This window comes from Rhineura floridana, chromosome 2 (genome assembly GCF_030035675.1).
Source record: "Rhineura floridana isolate rRhiFlo1 chromosome 2, rRhiFlo1.hap2, whole genome shotgun sequence".
In the NCBI taxonomy this organism is placed as follows: Eukaryota; Metazoa; Chordata; class Lepidosauria; order Squamata; family Rhineuridae; genus Rhineura; species Rhineura floridana.
Window position 1 is genome coordinate 207,370,335 of NC_084481.1, and position 20,110 is coordinate 207,390,444.

General features: G+C 43.3%; 1 protein-coding gene across 2 annotated transcripts in view; it reads right to left on the reverse strand.

The window, feature by feature from the left end:
* BTBD7 (BTB domain containing 7) overlaps positions 1–12,208 on the reverse strand; it is a 100,430-nt gene extending 88,222 nt beyond the window's left edge. The window contains exon 1 of one of the 2 annotated variants that reach the window (XM_061612011.1): positions 12,029–12,207. The gene's annotated coding sequence lies outside the window, so the exon portion shown is untranslated. Of the gene's footprint in view, positions 1–12,028 lie in introns of both variants that reach the window. The other variant, XM_061612012.1, reaches the window with a different exon arrangement.
* Positions 12,209–20,110: the final 7,902 nt, after the last annotated feature.

Sequence of the window (20,110 nt, forward strand, 5' to 3'; positions counted from 1 at the left end):
CTCTAAAACATCATAAAAAGAGACTTTAAAATATATTACACACACACACACACACACACATATAAAGCACATAAATGGAAATTAGTTTCAGGCATGTACCAACTACACGACGGTGCTTCTGATAACACGCTCAGCTAGCCTTGTCCCTAGATACTAAGGGTGGTTTCAAATGCCCTCATTTCATTAGTGCAAGGATTTATGTTTGCACAACAGAACTTTCCTCCCCCCATTCTCCCTAAATCTGCTCTGGATTTAAGGGGTGCACGAGGGGAAGGGGGAAGTCATGTTGCACAAGCATAAATCATAAATCCTTGCACTACAAGAACTGAGAGCCTTACCACTACTTTGGATATAAGCCTAAGCAATGTGCATGCCAGCCATGCCCCTTGGCCAACATACAATTGGTGCCAGTCTGAGGGAATCTACACATACATCTATGTGTGTTTAAGGCCCCCTACAGACTTCACGACTCTAAGACATTGACTCAGCAACCGGGTTTCCCCCCCCCCAAGTCAGCTTAAGTAGGCTGGGATCACATGCACAAACGCAGACTCCGCCTCAGCTCTGACTGTTGAACTTCCCGCCTCAAGCGCCTGGTGAAGGTGGTTTGATCTCAACTTCCCCCACCGATGAAGGGGGGCTGCTAACAGTCAGTCTGGGCGTGGGAAGCTGGGCAGCACTCAGCTGGGAAACATCTGGTGTGCAAGGCTGAGCCTCTGGCATGGGGGCGTGTCCAACTGAAGAGTGTCTGATGGGCCAGGTGGTGCTTCCACAGGTGGGTCAGGAGCTGTGGGGGCTGAGCTGTCAAAGGTGGGGGCTGGGGCACCCTGTCAGTCCACCCCGCTGCCTGCCCTCTCCCCAGGTTCCCAGTCCAAGTCCTCATTATCTGTTTCATCTTCATCTATCCGCCCCCTCCCTGCATGGATCACAACAACAGGGAAAGAAACAGCATCCTGTTACAAGGGTTTTCTACCTCTGAAGCAAACAGCCCATCCCACATAACATACCTTACTATTAATCTGGATTGCCACACATTTTCCCCATGCCCCAGGTAGCGTTGGCAAACTATATTTTCCACACACTTAAGATGTGTTATATATATATAGAACAGATTCTCCATATTATGGCCCATACTGGTAAACCTGCAGATCCACCAGTCATTCTTTGACAAGTGTCTATGTTATCTAGTTAATTAAGATACAAGTCGCAGAGTTGGGAAGTATAATTCACATGAAAATGCATCAGAGGTGAAACCCATGCAGAACAAGGATCATTTTTGTGTTTTGTCACCACATGCCCACGTCTGCTAGAAACACAGGAAGCTGCTTTACAGTAGGGCTGCTTTAGAGTATTGATCCGTCTAGCCCTGCATTGTTTACTGACTCACAGTAGCTCTCCAGGGTCTAGGGGCTTTCCATCACCTGCTTCAACTAGCTCTCCCTTATTGTCTCAGTAACAAAGTAACAAAATCAAGAAAATCTTATCTATAAAGCACAGAAATCCACAAACAGCCCCTATAAGGAAGAGAGCAAAAGATATAGTAAAGATGTTTCAGGATGTTTTCACTGTGCCTAACATTATTAAAAGAAACTGCCTTGATATTTTTTGTTGAAAAGTAGCATAAACATATTCTAAATAGAATAGTGCACAAATGTCATAGTTTCAACTCATTTATCTGATGAGGTCTGATTCACTGGGTTGTATAGTCATCCACTTAGCTCAAGGACTTCTGCTTGCGTAAAGGAATTTTGCCTCCTCCTCCTCTCCCAACACCCAAATCTGCTATGCAGGGTTGGTGGAAACCCAATACAGATTTGCAGGTACATTGGGGGGGGGGGGGGAAGAAAGGGGATGTTCCACTGCACAACAATCAGACATCTTTGTGCTAACAGGCCAACTTTGTTGGAAACAACCCATTATTTTGAACATTGGAGCTTGGCAGTGCCAAGTCTTTTATTCATTCCAACTGATTAACACTGGATCATAGCTTTCAGCAGAATTAATAGACATGCACTACTGCTTGAAGTGCTGAAAAAATACCTTAAAAAGAAGAAAAATACCTAATTTGCTAGAATTCTACCTGACTTTTGGCAACATTCCAATATTCAAGCTTGGTGAAAAGTGAACTTTCACTTCAAGTGTATGTAATTATCAGCTGACATTTTACAGTCATTAAGCCTCCCTAAAACATTAATTTTAGCTCAACTAGTTTGATTATATTTCAGTGAACTGAAATTAATAGCTGTTTTCAGAAACATCTAAAGAACTGCCACTTCCACAATCATACCCAAAATAACACAAACCTAGCTGGACATACATCACATCCATCATCATGGGTTCCATATTTTTTGTGCTAAAAGAAAGCATTTCTACTTGTGTAAGGCCAGTCAACTGCTTTTCACCCAACCCTCCGATCCACTGCAGCCTCCTCCCATGTCCTACAAAGAGCTACTTCTGAGGATTTGGGAGGGACCCTGCCAAATAGCATGGAATACGATGCAGAGGGCTGCAGCATAGGCAACATAGGAAACTGCCTTATACCAAGTCTGACCATTGGTCCATTTAACTCAGTAATGATTGCACTGACTGGCAGCATCTCTTGAGGACTTCAGACAGAGAGTCTCCCGCAGTCCTACCTGGAGATTGAACCTGGGACCTTCTGCAGGCAAAACAGGTTTTCTACCACTGAGGTACAGCCCTTCTCCAAACACAGTAAGAGAGCAGGTAAGGGGATTGGAAAAAGTTGGTGCCCTGCCTTCCAAGAGCACTACTGCAAAACCAACAATGACTACAACCCCATGCGATTAAACTATGCTCTTCCAAAATGGGCATTTAATAATTTGTGGCACAGTATGAGAGCAGATTCCCTTTCATTATTTTTATAGTGCTATTAATGTACATGGCACTTTACAACAAAAGACTGGCCTCTAGCATGAGTTGCTGACAAGGTAACTTCCAACAGCAAAATGGAACTGAAGGGGATTATTCAGTTTCAGTTTTACATGGTGGTGAGAAGGGGCTATAGTCAAACATTTAACAGAAGAGGTGAATTTTGAGACAGGGTTGAAGGAAGGGAGGTGACAAAAGTAAGTGATATGGGAGGGAGGGCTAGGCAAGAGGGGAAGTAACAGAATAGCCAGAGTCCATTGCAAAGGCAGAAGAATTTGCAGCGGTGGAATTGGAAGAGTGAAGGTAACAAGATGGAAAATAAGAACAAAGAGCAAGGGTGGGGGCAAAGGTAGTGCAGAGCTCTGAAGGTAAAAGGCAAGGAGTTTGTGCTGGATTCAGAATGGGACAGGGAACCTGTATAGGGATTTGAACAGGGTTACTGCATGTTAGTTACAATGTGGTATATGTCTTGAGTACATTTTCATGTAGGAAGGTGGGACTGAAAATACTGAAATAAAGGTCACAATTCAAAATGGTCTCAACAGTGAGAAAGGTGGCCTTGGGCAGCAGAATTTGGGACAGAAGAAAGAAGTAAAAGGTGGTTTCCTCACAGTCACAGTGAGAAATAACCATAGCATGGCCCAGAGTTTGAACAGAGAGAACAAAAAAAGAAGTGGCAGATTTTTGCAGTGCTGTATAGGGAGAAGAAACATGATTTGGCAACAGACTGAGTACCGGCAGCAAAAGAGAAGGAAGGCTCAAGAGTAAAGTCAATCCTTTGTGCCAGAACAAGGAAAAATGTCAATGGATACAGAGCAGAAAGGAAGGCTTAAGAGGAATGTCCTGGATGGACTGAGTTTGAGATAGTGATAAAATACCTAGGAAGAAACAGAGACAGCTAGAGATACAAAATTAGATTCCAGAAGATACATACAAAACAAAGAGTGTAACACAGGTGGCATTGAAAACATAAGATGATGGTGTGTGTAAACCAGGGGTGGGGAATTGGATCTGGCCAGAGGGTCAGCTCCAGAAGCAAGACAACCCTCCAGGGGCCATTTTGACAGGTGGGCGGCGTGGCTTACCTGTCAATCACCTGATGTCATTGGATGACAGGTCATTGGAAGTTCAAGCCACAGCTGCAAAGGAACATTCCAAGAGCACTGCTGATTCTTCCTTCGCAGTCAAAATTTGGTACTTTGGGTTATATTCAACTAAGTCCTATTCAGAGAAGACCCACTGAAATTAATGAACCTGAGTTAGTCATATCCATTAACTTCAGTGGTTCAACTCTGAGTAGAACTGGCATTGAATACCACCCTATAACTTTCCCACATGATGTCAGACCCAAGAAAGGAGTCTGGTTTCCCCCAAAATGGCCTGGTACATCTATATTCTAGGCCTGCAGGTTGGATATCCCCCACAGATGGTATGGACAGAGCTGGAAGAATCCAACAGCAAAATGCTGGTGAAACCCAACCAATTTGCGGTGGGGTGTTTAGACTCCAGTAGAACATTTATTTTAGAGGATTGTTCTGTTTTTATTTATTTTACTTAATTTTTTTTGGCAGCAATACCTATCTGTTTTTACCATTTTTATTATGCAATAATATTTATCTGTGGGGTTTTTTTTAAAAAAAATGATGTTTAAATTGTTTCAACCTGCCCCAAGAACTGCATTACAGGAGAAGAACGGGATATACTTTTTAAAAAATAAATAGATGCTAAAGTCATGACAAGGATAGGAATTCAGGTGTTTCTCTTCTCCAGAATGATGCTTATTTATTCACACTTGTCTTCTGGCCCCTAATATAGTTATTAAATTTAACTTGGAGAACCTATTGCTGTCTCAAACAAAATACTTTCCCTTCTACTACAGAAAAAAATTCAGAAAGTCTCCTAAACAGGCTGGCAAACCCATGCTGTAGCGTGTCTGTGCATGTATGCTAGGATCATTTGTGAAAGCAAATCTTGCATTTCATGTATCACTATCAAACTTTAAGATCAACCAACACTGAACAACATATCCAATTACAACAGAAACATATTTATGGCTCAGTAACAAAATCTGAATATATAATGCAACTTATTTGAAATAAATGCCCAGCACCATCAAAAAACCCGATTGTTCCAATGACATTAAGTAGAGAAAGGGAAAGTTCTCTTAAGCAGAGAAAGAGGGAATAGACAAAATAAAAATAGGGGACATTAAGGTAAACCAGAATAATTATTTAGATACACGAGTCTCCTTGTCAGATTTTCCATTGCCACAAAAATTCTGGTCCACTTCACATATCATGGTTTTACACGTACACTTGAAAACCAAAGAGCAAATACCACAGATACATCATCATGTAGAGACAAACTCACCAAGGAAACAATGTTGTGCAATCAATAGGGTACTAAAAATACGTGCAAATGCTAATTTTCCATAGCATAACGCATGCTACCTTTCAGCTTAACCTATATCCCAGAAAGAAGAATTTTTTGAAGTAATTTGTACACAGAGAAAAATAATAAAATGATAGCAGCTAAAAATGCCACTGCATTACAAGATAAGGTATCGTACAATATAAATGAACTTTGTAAATCTATGGTATTAGCCAAGCAAATGATTGCTTACAATATTTTGAATTGCACCCTGTGAAATTCCGTGAGATCAACACTTTAATCAGATTATCAGAAATGCTATTCACAGAACGGATAGATAGCTGGGTTTTTTTCTACTTGCAAGACCAATTGTTTTGTACTTGGCTAAGCAAGTGATGGGTAACCTGCAGTCTCTTATACTCCCAGATGTGTTTCCAAAAAATGTCTAGCCCTCAAAATTGCAGAGGAAAAGTTATTAATATACAATGGCATAATTTGCTGATGCAATCTGCCATTGAACTAGCTTCCCATTCCTGTTATACCATGCAGCGTTGCAATAGTTAGATTTAGACCTTTGTTGTTTCATCACAATTTATCTAATCATCTAAATGGTTTGGGTGTATGTTACCCTTCTTTATGCAGGAACTACTACTCTTCTTTATCCAGCTTTATCCAGAGGTAATGCCAAACTGCATCTGGCAACTAAGCACATCATAATACCGTATACTTACTCCTCTCCCACCTCCCTGTCCCAGTTTGCTTTAACTACAGTTTAACATGACATCCTAATGGGCAAACTATGGTTAGTGTTAACCTCTACAGCCATTTTTTGTAAACCTATTGCAAATCATGATTTCAAATTGTGGTTTGGAGGCAAACTCTAACCATTATTTGTCATGAAACCCAAATTGGCAAATCAGAGATGAAGGAGCATGGAAGCCCAGAAGACTGCTCCCTATCACCAAACCCTGGGTTGGCACTATCTCTGAACTGTGTTAATATGCTGAGTTTGTTAAAATGCTCTTAGGACACACTCTTCTCAAGGTTTATAACTTACTGTTACAAATAATTTCTTTGCAACAATTCCTAACTACAAAACAAATAGACTCTAGTTCAACAAACCAGAACTTGGTAAGTAGGAAAAAGTTACTAGGTATGAAAAAATATCCCTCACCATTTATGTATGTATGGACTGCCTTCAAGTCGATTCTGACTTATGGTGACCCTATGAATAGGGTTTTCATGGTAAGCAGTATTCAGAGGGGGTTTACCATTGCCTTCCTCTGAGGCTGAGAGGCAGTGACTGGCCCAAGGTCACTCAGTGAGCTTCATGGCTGTGTGGGGATTCAAACCCGGGTCTCCCAGGTGGTAGTTCAACACCTTAACCACTACACCACAGTAGCTCTCAAAATGGACTCAAATGCCCAGTCACATGGAAGGTGAGAGAACAAACTAACATTTGCACAGAGCTATGAGATCTTCACTAACAGAGCAATCCAACTCATGGGAATCCGGAGGAAGGGGTGCCGGCGGAGGAGGAGCCTGTGGGAAGTTCCGCAACATCCATTTCCCATTCAGGAACCTCCAGGCCAGCGGAACATCAGCTCTGCTGGGAGCTGAGTTCACAAGTGAAAAAGAAAAAGCCAGCTCTTACGAATACCTCCACCAGTGAGGAAGTGCTCCCCCTTAACTTCCATTAGAATTATTTTCTTAGGCCAACCTTTTTCTTGGTGTAACTTTAGTCCGGATTGGGACCTGCGGGAGTGCTCCAAATGAGAGTTGGATGTTGCATGTCCACCTCACGGCTCCTCCTCCTACATACCCCCAGAATGCCCCTTTTCAAGGCCTTATGCTAGCTTCTGCTGGTACCCATTCTGCCAGGCTGGACTTTCCCAGTTGGCCTCCAGCTGAGCCAGCAGGGTCCCAGCTGCATCAAGGTGGAGGGGCTTCTGACTTCCGGGAAGGGTGACTTAGCCTGTGCCTGCTTTTGAGACGGGCTCCTGCCTCAAAAGAAGCTTATTCAGATATATCAGTCAGGTTTTTTTTTTTTTTTGACTGATTAAACTTCTCCCGGGTAGGGAGAAACGAAGAGATTAACCTCAAAGCCTATTTTTGTTGGGACGACCAGATCTCATTAATTTATGGGACGAGGTCCAGCCGACGAAGGTGGGACGGATTTTCAACAACAAGCTCTATCTGATAAAGCGAACGTTCATCTTATCTTCTAAGAGAGAACGCACTAACAGGCAAGCACCCTTCTTTCTATATTTTTCTTTTACTTGACTTAAATTGTTGCTGTTTAAAAGAGATTTGCCAGATTGATCGGTTTTTGACATCTCACTGGGGAGCCATAACTTCTCTCTGCTACTCACTAATTAATAGCTTATCTCTGTTTTTGTTGCAAAAAGCTGTCCTGGATTTGCATTCTAAAGATATACACAGAAGAGGGATTTCTATTCCAGATTTTTATTTTGAAGAATATTATATTGTCTGAGACTACTCTCTTTTTGGTCTATTTTATTTTGACGAATCTGTTTCCTGACGACCGCCATTAATTGTTTCGATCCTGGGAACTGCATTTTGTTTACTTAAGCATGGAGAGATAAGGCTGTCTGCTCTGTTTATACTGTGATGTCACCAAGTTTGGAGTATTAACCCAATTGTTGCTGAAATAAGAAGTGGTTTTCCTATATTTTTCTTTTAAAATGGCAATTAAGAAAGTGGCTGAGAATCTGGAAATAACTATGTTTCAGAAAATAATGGATGAGATTGAGATAACGAAACAAAACCTGCGACAGGGTTGTAAGGAGCTGAAAATTGAATTGAGTAAAATGAAGCAGGAGATTAAAGATATAGGGGTCCCTGTGAGAGAGGTGACCCTGGAAGGGGTCCCTGTGAGAGAGGAGACCCCGGAGATTGGAACAAACGTGGAACAGGAAAAAGATTTGGAGTCTATGGACTTTAGAAACAAAATCTATTGTTTGGAGACACAGGAGATTAAAGACATAGGGGTCCTTGTGAGAGAGGAGACCCTGGAGACTGGAACAGGGGTCCCTGTGAGAGAGGAGATCCCGGAGATTGGAACAAACGTGGAACAGGAACAAGATTTGGAGTCTATGGACTTTAGAAATAAAATCTATTGTTTGGAACTCAATGTTATCTCTGAAGAAATTAATGAAGATTCTAGAGATAAAGTTATCAATGGCATGGATAATCTTCTGGACTGGAATGATGTGATGGAGCCCAATATAGAGAAAATCTATGGAATTAACTGCAGCCATGTGACAATGGAAAAACTTTTAAGAGATGACCCAGTGTATTTTGAAAAAAAGAACAGAGATATGATTTTACAGCAGTATTTCAGCAACCTATTCAGAATGGATGGCAAGAAAATATTTGGGATAGAGGTAATTCCCATCAGACTCTTACTATATGACTATGGCTTTGACAGCAAGATTATTATGGAATACTGATAATGGAAGATTGGATATTGAAATTACTGGACTTAACAAGACTACTGAAGATGGAAGATGGAAAATGGAACTAATAGGGATAATAGAACAATGGCTACTGAAATTACTGAACCTAACAGATTCTGATGTGATGGATTAATTGAAATGTTTATTTTGACTATGGTTATGACAATAAGATTATCATAATTAGTAATGAGATGGATTAATCGATATGCTTATCTGGAAAAAAAAATTGATAGATATATTTCTTAAAGAATTGAAACCTCTCTTTGACTTTTTGTGGAAAGAATAAAGTAATGTTTATGAGATTTGATGATTAAGTAAGATAACTACTGGAGGAAAGTGATTTTATAATATGACTTAAGAGACAGGATTGTTATATATTATAGACTTATAACTGATTTGATCTTTGACAAATGGGAAGTCAATATTTTACTCTTTATTTTTTATTTTTGTTTTTTTTTCTTTTTTTTTTTTGTTTAACTATTTTTGATTTTGTTTTTTGTCTTTGAATGTTTTATGATTTCGTCTTGTATGTTTTATGAAAATCTGAATAAAAATTATTGAAAAAAAAAAAAAAAAAAAAAGGTGGAGGGGCTTCTGCTGGCGGAGCCAGGATCCTGCTGGCTCAGCCGGGAGTCTGCCATATCCAACTCCCCTCAGCCCGGTGTAAATGAGTTGGATTGCACCCTAAATATCTCAAAGCACTACAATATAAAAACACCTTAAAACAATATATTATTATTATTTATTACATTTGTATACCGCCCCACAGCTGAAGCTCTCTGGGCGGTAAGTAAGAATTACAGGCATACAAAGCACAGTTGTTTATACCAAACAAAATATTTTAACTACTTCCAATAGATGGCAATGAAAAATGCTACTGCGACTGTGTTATTCAGTATAATGTTTGTTTCTTTATAAGATTTCTTACCCACCCTTCACCATAAGGTCCCAGGGCAGGTTACAGCAACAGAAAATACAATTATCAAAAGATAAAATCATTACAATTATAAAATACATAAAACTATTCCAAACAGAACACCCCCCCAAAAAAATCCAGTTGTGCCAAAATATCCAGTACAAGAGAAATGAACTGTATCATCATCATTCTGTTCCAAAGGTGTCTATATCTAGTCTGCATCTATAAGGCTGATGACTCTTCTGGATGCTAACAGGATAATAGGCTGCTTTTCTGTATTGCCTTTCATGCTTGAGAATCTCAAGAGTCCATAGAGAGCCTGCCTCAGATACAGATGAGAAACTTTGCACAAAATGAGAAAAGTTACCCTAGAACTTTGGTTCACGGAAGAAAACACGATGATGTGATCACTGAACAGGAAAGCTCTCCGTATAGATGAATACAGGATTAATGCACAGACTTAAGAGTTCTTGTAAATAAAGATATGCTCATAGGATCCTTGGACATGTGGGCTACAGTGCGTCCTATGTGAAAAATGAGCTGATCCCAGAGATCCTGAAACAGCTGTAATTGTAACACTACATATTCATGTATGCTGTACCTCACCAGTGAAAGGATGTAAAAAATGCCAGGCCCTGTAAGGCAAACCCTCTTAGCCTTCAATAAGGTAGGTTTCCTGGGAGGGGACTTCACCCTGAAGTCCACATGAGGCAGAAAAGGAGTGGTAGATGTCCTGCTGACAAACTGTCAGGAAGATTCTCCCTATCCAGATTATACTTTGGACTGTAATTGATTACTACATGGTACAGACTAAATGTACTAGCTACTTAACTCAGTGGCTCCTCTCCACTGCATGGTTTATTGATTCAATCTCTATCCCAGCTTTTAATTAGTGATGCCCAAGGCAGCTAACAAACCTAAAAACTGCCACATGTTGCATAAACTAAGAGATCCATGTATTCCATAGCCGTTCCCCACAAACCTCCACCCGCAACTTTCAGGGATACTGAAGCTATCCCACCAGTCTTGTTCTCTAAATTTTCCCAGACAAGTATACCTGTAGGCCTCTCTGGGGAGAGAATGGTTGTTATTACCACAAAACTGTTAAGCAAAACCATTACCCCCTACAAACAACAAAGCCATGGAGATTCATTGGGGAAAGCCACAATTACCAGGCATGTTAAAGAATAAACCTGCCCCAAGTAAACATGCTTTAGAATTCATTACTCATTCTCACAACTCTAAAAAGTAGACCAGTGTTAAGTTTTGGTTTACCCTAGAACTGGGAAGTAATGAACTGTTCAAATCTTCTGAGTTGAAATCCACAAGAAGCAAAACACATGAATAAAACTTGGGGAGGGGTGCACTTTGGATACACTCATGCAGCACACACAAATGACACACCATACAATGAGCCCTGTGCTGGTTCTTTGCTGACTTACACCACAATCCTGTGCATTTATTTAGAAGTCAATCCTACTGTGTTCAACAGGGCTGAGTCCAATGTCTTCAGACAGAGGAAGGAATGTTGCTGGCTCTCCAAGTGTACAAATGCTTATTATTTAAAGGCCCCTTACAAATCATGTCATTTTCGGGCAGATTTCTGCTTTGGCACTTTAACGCCAACTTAAAGGAAGAAGTGCCTGTGTAAGTACAAAACTTAAGGAAAAAGTGAGCCCAGGTCCATATTCAAACCCCCTGCATCCCAAATGATTGCAAAGGTTAACGAAGGGGGGAGAGAAAAAGTAGCATACCAAAACCCAGTTTAGGATGGCAAATGCTTAAGAAGCATCGGGTATCCTTCCTTAAAAGTAGGGAATGGGAACCGGGCAAAAAACAAAGGCTGAAGAAAAATGTGAAAGGAAGAAGAGAGAAGGGATGAGCTTGCTTGTGTGTCACCCCGTGGGATAAGAGGCATGAAAAGAAAAGGGGGAAGAGAGATAAAAGGGTGGGTGTTCGCCACAAGTGCACAGCAAAGGGCTGTTCAGAAGCGCACCACCAAGGCGCCAAAGTGTATCTGGGAAAGTAAAGTGACCATCAAAAGAAGGGAGGCGAGCGCTGCCTGGAGCCTTAAGCATTGGGGTCGCTTGCCTCCCTCCCAAACCTTGTTTGGGTCTTGAGGCGAGGAGGCAGGGAGGGATCTTGCAACCCAAACCCTACAGGGACAGGAGCGCTCGGGCAGCAACTCGGGGCTGCTTGTAGGCACGGAGGGAAGGAGGGAGAAGGAAGACTAACTGGGGGCCACTCCTGCAGCCCAACACAGCGCCGGGTATGGGAAAGAGAGATGGGGAGGCGGAGGAGGGGGCTACATGCCCCCCCAATAGGTGCCACTTTCGACCCCCTCCCCCGTTTCCCTTCCCTCCTCCCCACTCACCGCGCGCGTCTCTAACCGCAGCCCGGAGCCTCCATGATCCCCGGCTGGGCTCCAGACGCCGGCCCGACTCAGCGGCTCTCGGTACCCCCTCCTCGGTCTGCTCCGGCCGCCACGGCAGCCGCCATTTTGATCCACAGCTCCGGCCAGACTCGTTCAGGAGGAGGAGGGGGAAAGGAAGGGAGGGGGAAGAAGAGCGAGTGTAGAGCCTGCGCAGCAGCGCCCTTGACACGTGGTCTGCTGGCGAAGGGAGGCAACGAATAACGAGGATGGTGGGGATGAAGAACAGCAACAACGACAACAACAAAAAGTTGCCTGGGGAGAGCTGGGGAAGCTCGCCACCCCCTTAGGCACGGTTACAGCTGAGTGGCGGGGAAATCCTACAGACTTAGGGACATGCTCAGTATTGTGTACACTGACCTGCAGTAGCTTTGCAGGGTTTCAGGAAGGAGTCTCTCCCAGCCCTGCCTGGAGATGCCGGGGACAACCTGGGACCTTCTGCATGTAAAGCAGGTGCTCCACTACTCAGCTCCGGTCCTTAGTCGCCAGTAAATGTGCATAGGCTTGCGGTAGCCCAATCCTGTGCACGTTTTGCTGCGGTGTAAGGCATAAGGCTTTCTATAGGGATTGCAGCGCACGTTGACGCGTTTACAGTGCAAGCCTAATCGCGTCTTGCTCAGAAGTGGTGTTAGGATCCGTGGCCTTACTTGGAGCATGGAATCACAGAATCATAGAATAGTAGAGTTGGAAGTGCCTAAAAGGCCATCAAGTCCAACCCCCTGCGCAATGCAGGAATCCAAATCAAAGCATTCCCAATAGATGGCTGTCCAGCTGCCTCTTGAATGCCTACAGTGTCAGAGAGCCCACTACCTCTCTAGGTAATTGGTTCCATTGTTGTATGGCTCTAACAGGAAGTTTTTCCTGATGTCCAGTAGAAATCTGCCTTCCTGCAACTTGAGCCCATTATTCCGTGTCCTGCACTCTGGGACGATCGAGAAGAGATCCCGGCCCTCCTCTGTGTGACAATCTTTCACGTACTTGAAGAGTGCTATCATATCTCCCATCAGTCTTCTCCAGGCTAAACGTGCCCAGTTCTTTCAGTCTCTCCTCATAGGGCTTGGTTTCCAGTCCCCTGATCATCCTTGTTGCCCTCTTCTGAACCTGTTCCAGTTTGTCTGCATCCTTCCTGAAATGCGGAGACCAGAACTGGACACAGTACTCAAGATGAGGCCTAACCGGTGCTGAATAGAGGGGAACTAATACTTCACGCGATTTGGAAACTATACTTCTGTTAATGCAGCCTAATATAGCATTTGCCTTTTTTGCAGCCACATTACACTGTTGGCTCATATTCAGCTTGTGATCAACGACAATTCCAAGATCCTCCTCACATGTCATATTGCTGAGCCCCCCAATTTTGTATCATCTGCAAATTTGATAAGCATGTTCTGTACCTCCTCATCCAAGTCATTAATAAAAATGTTAAAGAGCACTGGGCCCAGGACTGAGCCCTGTAGTACCCCACTCGTTACTTCCGCCCAGTTTGAGAAGGAACTATTGATAAGCACTCTTTGAGTACGATTTTGGAGCCAACTGTGGATCCACCTGATAGTTATTCCATCCAGCCCACATTTAGCTAACTTTCTAATCAGAATATCATGGGGCAGTTTGTCAAAGCTTTGCTGAAGTTGAGATATATTATGTCCACAGCATTACCACAGTCTACAAGGCAGGTTACCCAATCAAAAAATGAGATAAGATTAGTTTGGCAGGATTTGTTCTTCATAAATCCCTGTTGGCTTCTGGTAATCACTGCATTGTTTTCAAGGTGCTTACAGACTGACGGCTTTATAATCTGCTCCAGAGTTTTTCCAGGGATTAATGTTAGGCTGACTGGTCTGTAGATCCCTGGTTCCTCCTTTTTGCTCTTTTTGAAGATAGGGATAACATTAGCCCTCCTCCAGTCATACGGCAAGTCCTGTTGAACGTATTGGGAGTTACTTCTGAGCAAACTGGGAGGGAGGAATGGGGTTGCTTGTGCCATGGGCCAGCACTGGATGATGCTGAAGTTGGTTCCTAGTTCCCAGTTCCTTATTTGCATGAATACCTGGGAGACCAGGGTTTGAATCCCCACACAGCCATGAAGCGCAATGGGTGACCTTGGGCCAGTCACTGCCTCTCAGCCTCGGAGGAAGGCAATGGTAAACCCCCTCTGAATACCGCTTACCATGAACACCCTATTCATAGGGTCACCATAAGTCAAGATCGACTTGAAGGCAGTCCATTTCCATTTAAAAACACTAAAAAAAGAAGAAAAGGTGACAGCTACAGCAACTTCAAGCCAAAGTTAACAAGCACCCCCAGGTACTTATTTTTTATGGTTTTAAGAGATCATTATGCATTTATGACCATTTCAGAAGTGTGATGACTTTGATTAAATAAATGTATTGTTATTCTAGATGGGGAGAGTCCCCTGATCAAAGCAATATATGATATGGAGTACCCCAACATATATTTTGGGGTTCAGAGACATGTTAACTTTGGCTTGAAGTTACAGTAGCTGTCAACTTTTCTTCTTTTTTAGTGTTTTGAACTTTCAAGCAAATAAGGAACTGTGAACTAGGAACCAACTTCAGCATCATCACCACTGGCAGGCGAAGAGCTCCAGGCTGCAACATAAGAAAAGCCTGCTGGATCAGGCCAGTGGCCCATCTAGTCCAGCATCCAACCAGTTGCCCATGGAAAGCCCACAAGCAGGACCTGAATGCAAACAGCACTCTCACCTCCTGCAGTTTCCAGTACTGTAATTGGTATTTGGAAGCATACTGCCTCCAATTACGGAGGCAGAGCACAGCCATCATAGCTAATAGCCACTGATAGCCTTATCCTCCATGAATTTGTCTAATCCTCTTTTAAAGCCACCAACCAAGGTGGTGGCCATCACTGCCTCTTATGGGAGCAAATTCCAGCCTTCCCCCCCATTACTCGTCGCCAGAGTTTGCCTGCCCTGTTTCGTTCTTACTGCTTCCTCCATGCTGGGGCCCTTCCCTTTCTGATCCTGCTTTGTGTTATACGACTCCCCTTGAAGGAGTTATCCAAGGGTGGAGAGAGGAGGGAAGAAAACTATTGTTTGTTTGCTGCCCTAGGAGGAAGGGTGGGATGTAAATTTAATCAGCGAGAACCGGAAAACTAGATGCCCATTGGATTGTCGTGACACCATCTATTCTGCCATTCTATTGTAGATACCATCATCCCATTGTCATTCCTCCCCAGCTGCTGCCACTCCATTCGTCATACCTTCCCAGATCCCCTGTCATTCCACTGTCAGTCAGCTCCGGAGCACCCAGTGGATTTTCGATGCCATGATTCCATTTATTTCTTTAGAGTATGCCCTTCTGCTCTTCAGCTGGAAAGGTTCCCAGAGCAGCTTGCGTACACACCATACCTTTAAAACACATACCAACCCCTCCCCAAGGATCCTGGGAACTGTCATTTGTTAAGGGTGCTGGGAATGTTAGCTCTGTGAGGGGTAAAATACAGTTCCCAGGATTCTTTGGGAGAAAAAAAAATGTGCAGACATACCTGTCTGCAAACATCATTACACAGAAAGGGGGGGGGGAGAGTTCACACAAAAGGAAGAAGGGGAGGGGAGGGGGACGACAAACTCAGGCACCACTTCTTAAAGTTAAATGTTGTAGCAAACAGCTGGAATGGGCCTTGCTTCCCATTTCTGCCACTGCTATAGCCTGCTGGAATGACTGCTGTTCGGATGACAGCTGAAGAACGGAAGGAGCTGGTATTTCAGCGACTTCAGTATGGAGTTATTCCACTCTATATGCTGCTGACACTCCACTGTGACACCCTTCTTAAGCCAGAGAAGTGACACCACAGAGATGTTGTGGAGGCAGATCCAGACAAAATGGCCAGCAAGAAAGAAAGGACAGTGTCTTCTAAGGGAGCTGGAGACCTTCGGATAGTGGAGGATGGTGGGGCTTGAGAACTGAAGATCAGAGGCAGGAATGTATTGGGATAAAAGAGAAGAGATATGTTATTGTTCTTACATTTATAACTCACCTATCTTCCAAGAAGCTCAAGGTGGCATTCATGGTTCTCCCTTTCACCATTTGATCCTCACAACAACCCTGTGAGGTAGGTGAAGAAGTGAGATAGCGACTGGCCAAAGGTCAGCTTCATGGCTGTGGGGAGATTTGAACCCTTGTCTCCCAGTCCTAGTTGAACATTCTAATCACTACAGACGCTACTGGGGGAGGGGAGAACAAGGGTAGGAGGGTAGACTGAAGGTCAGAATGAGTTTATGCCAGATTTGGAAGGGGATAGGAAGCCAGCGTTCTTCCGTAATGCAATTGCTTCAGTATGCAGCCATATCTCAATAGTTCATCACATGCCCATATTTGAGAGAGGCACTCTGGAAGGTTGGGAAAAGTTGAAAAGACTAAGTGGCACAGAATGACAAATTGCTTTTAGCAGAGGTCTTTATCCCACATGTTAAATTTCTTAAAAAGAAGTAACAGTCTATGGTACATTAACAGTCCCATACTAAATGTATTTTCTCTGAGATAATGTTGGCTCTACATATGAAGAGACCCTGGGCAAAGTGTCTTCTGGTGTGCCTCCTGCTCCTCCTTCATGGGTGAGCCTTGGTAAACTTACCTGGTGCAGGGGGGATGGGCAAGAGTGCCCTTAGGAGCGCTGTGTGGCTGGCCGCCAATGTAATTCCCCCAATGCCTCTGACCAGAGGTCACATCCACATCATACATTTTAAGTGCATGGCTTCCCCCAAAGAATCCTGGGAACTGTGGTTTGTTAAGGGTGCTGGGAACTGTAGCTCTGTGATGGGTAAACTACATGGCTAACCCCCCATGCCCAAGAAGAGCCAACCGAATCTGCCGGTTAGCCTTCGTTCGCCAAACCCTGTGTGGGAGCATGCCCAAAAGTAACTGAGGCCGTCGTAGCCTCTCCGCTGCATGTCACACATGCTCACCAACTGAGGGCCTTGCCCTGAGTAACTGAGGCCATCGTAGCCTCTCTGCTGCATGTCACAAATGCTCACCAACTGAGGGCCTTGCCCAGCGCAACCGAGGCCGTCGTAGCCTCTCCGCTGCATGTCACACATGCTTGCCAACTGAGGGACTTGGCTTTAAGTAACTGAGGCCGTCGTAGCCTCTCCGTTGCATGTCACACATGCTCACCAACTGAGGGCCTTGCCCTGAGTAACCGAGGCCGTCGTAGCCTCTCCGCTGCATGTCACACATGCTTGCCAACTGAGGGACTTGGCTTTAAGTAACTGAGGCCGTCGTAGCCTCTCCGTTGCATGTCACACGTGCTTGCCAACTGAGGGACTTGGCTTTAAGTAACTGAGGCCGTCGCAGCCTCTCCACTGCACGTCACACATGCCAGCCAACTGAGGGTTTGAGGCTTTAAACTTAGTTGACAGAGAACAAGAAGAACTATGAAATGAAGTCAGAGGTGTTATCAGGGAAGAATGCAAAAAGACAATATCTCTAGTTAAAAAGAGAGAAAGACCTCAGTGGATGACTGAAGAAACTCTTAAAATGGTTAAGAAGAGAAGAAAAGCAAAAGGAGATAGAAACACAGTCAGAACCCTAAATGCAAAAATACAGCGACTAGTACATAGGGACAAAGAGAACTATTACAATAGTTATTGTATAGAAATAGAAGAGGACAACAAAAAGGGTAGAACAAGAACCCTGTTTCAAAAGATTAGAGAAACGAAAGGGAAATTTAAACCACGAGTAGGGATGTTGAATAATCAACAGGGGAACACACTGACTGACCGAGATGAAATAAAAGGAAGATGGAAGCAATACACTGAAGAACTCTATAAAAGAGATGCAAGGATGACAGATTCATTCACAGAGGAACCGTATGATGCAGCACCAGAAATTTTAGAATGTGAGGTGAAAGCTGCTCTTCAAATACTTGGAAGAAACAAATCGCCAGGAATAGATGGCATACTAGTAGAGTTGCTACAAGCTACTGAGACTGAATCTGTCCAAATTTTTACAAAAATCTGTCGAGAAATATGGAAAACTAGTCAGTGGCCCACAGACTGGAAGCGTTCCATATACATCCCAGTTCCAAAGAAAGGGGATTGCAGGGAATGCAGTAATTATCGAACTATTGTCTTCATATCCCATGCAAGTAAAGTAATGCTCAAGATTCTACAACAAAGGCTCTTACCATATATGGAACGAGAAATGCCAGACGTCCAAGCTGGATTTAGAAAGGGAAGAGGCACCAGAGATCATATCACAAACATACATTGGATAATGGAACGGACCAAGGAATTTCAGAAGAAAATCTCCCTGTGCTTTATAGATTACAGCAAAGCCTTTGACTGTGTAGATCAGGAAAAACTATGGAATGCTTTAAAAGAAATGGGGGTGCCACAGCATCTGATTGTCCTGATGCGCAACCTATACTCTGGACAAGAGGCTACTGTAAGGACAGAATATGGAGAAACTGATTGGTTCCCCATCGGAAAGGGTGTGAGACAGGGGTGTGTTTTATCACCCTATTTATTTAATATATACGCAGAACATATCATATGGAAAGCGGGATTGGACCAAGATGAAGGAGGTGTGAAAATTGGAGGGAGAAATATTAAAAATTTAAGATATGCAGACGATACCATACTACTAGCAGAAACCAGTAATGATTTGAAACGAATGCTGATGAAAGTTAAAGAGGAAAGCGCAAAAGCAGGACTACAGCTGAACGTCAAAAAGACTAAAGTAATGACAACAGAAGATTTATGTAACTTTACAGTTGACAATGAGGACATTGAACTTGTCACGGATTATCAATACCTTAGCACAGTCATTAACCAAAATGGAGACAATAGTCAAGAAATCAGAAGAAGGCTAGTCCTGGGGAGGGCAGCTGTGAGAGAACTAGAAAAGGTCCTCAAATGCAAAGATGTATCACTGAACATTAAAGTCAGGATCATTCAGACCATGGTATTTCTGATCTCTATGTATGAATGTGAAAGTTGGACGGGGAAAAAAGCGGATAAGAGTAAAATCAACTCATGTGAAATGTGGTGTTGGAGGACAGGTTTGCAGATACCATGGAGTGCGGAAAAAAAACAAATAATTGGGTGTTAGAACAAATTAAACCAGAACTATCACTAGAAGCTAAAATGATGAAACTGAGGTTATCCTACTTTGGACACATAATGAGAAGACATGATTCATTAGAAAAGATAATAATGCTGGCGAAAACAGAAGGGAGTAGAAAAAGAGGAAGGCCAATCAAGAGATGGATTAATTCCATAAAGGAAGCCACAGACCTGAACTTACAAGATCTGAACAGGGTGGTTCATGACAGATGCTCTTGGAGGTGGTTGATTCATAGCGTCACCATAAGTTGTGGTTGACTTGGAGGCACATAACAACAACAATGTGCTTTAAATATATGGGGCAAATGTGACTAAAGTGTCCGTTCAGAGCATTGCGATAAGTTAAAGTGGTGGCCAAGAGCCAGTCACCCAGGGCTGCTCAAAGGACTGAGCTAGAAGAAAAAACATTTGAAAGGAGGCCCTGGTCTCAGCAGTAGACTGTGTCAGGGTACTGAGGCCCAGGCATTGCCGAGGATCCCAGGTGTTGATGGAAGTAAGTCCTATCGACAGACATTCAAATAAGCATGCTTAAGGTTGCAACCTAATTTTAATTGCCAGTTTATGATTCATCTATAGTTTGTATATAGAAAGTGCCTTTCCTTCAATTAACCACACAGCTCTAGCAATGATGGCCGGGGGGGGGGGGAAGGTGCAGGGACAATGAGAGACCGTTTCCCCCCCCGCCCCCCTGCTCTTGTGCTGCCTATGAGTAACACCCAAGAGAATGAATGAAAACGTAATTCTATCATATTAAATGAAGCAGACTTGCTCTTAAGGTTTTTCTTAAAATCGGGCACATGACACCTCCAAGCCCTCAGAAACTGTGCCAGTTCCCATGTTCACGGCTAGTCCAAACTGCAGACCGGTCCTGCCAGGATCAGTGATGGTTGCACATTCCAAAACATAGACTAGGCTGGTCCATT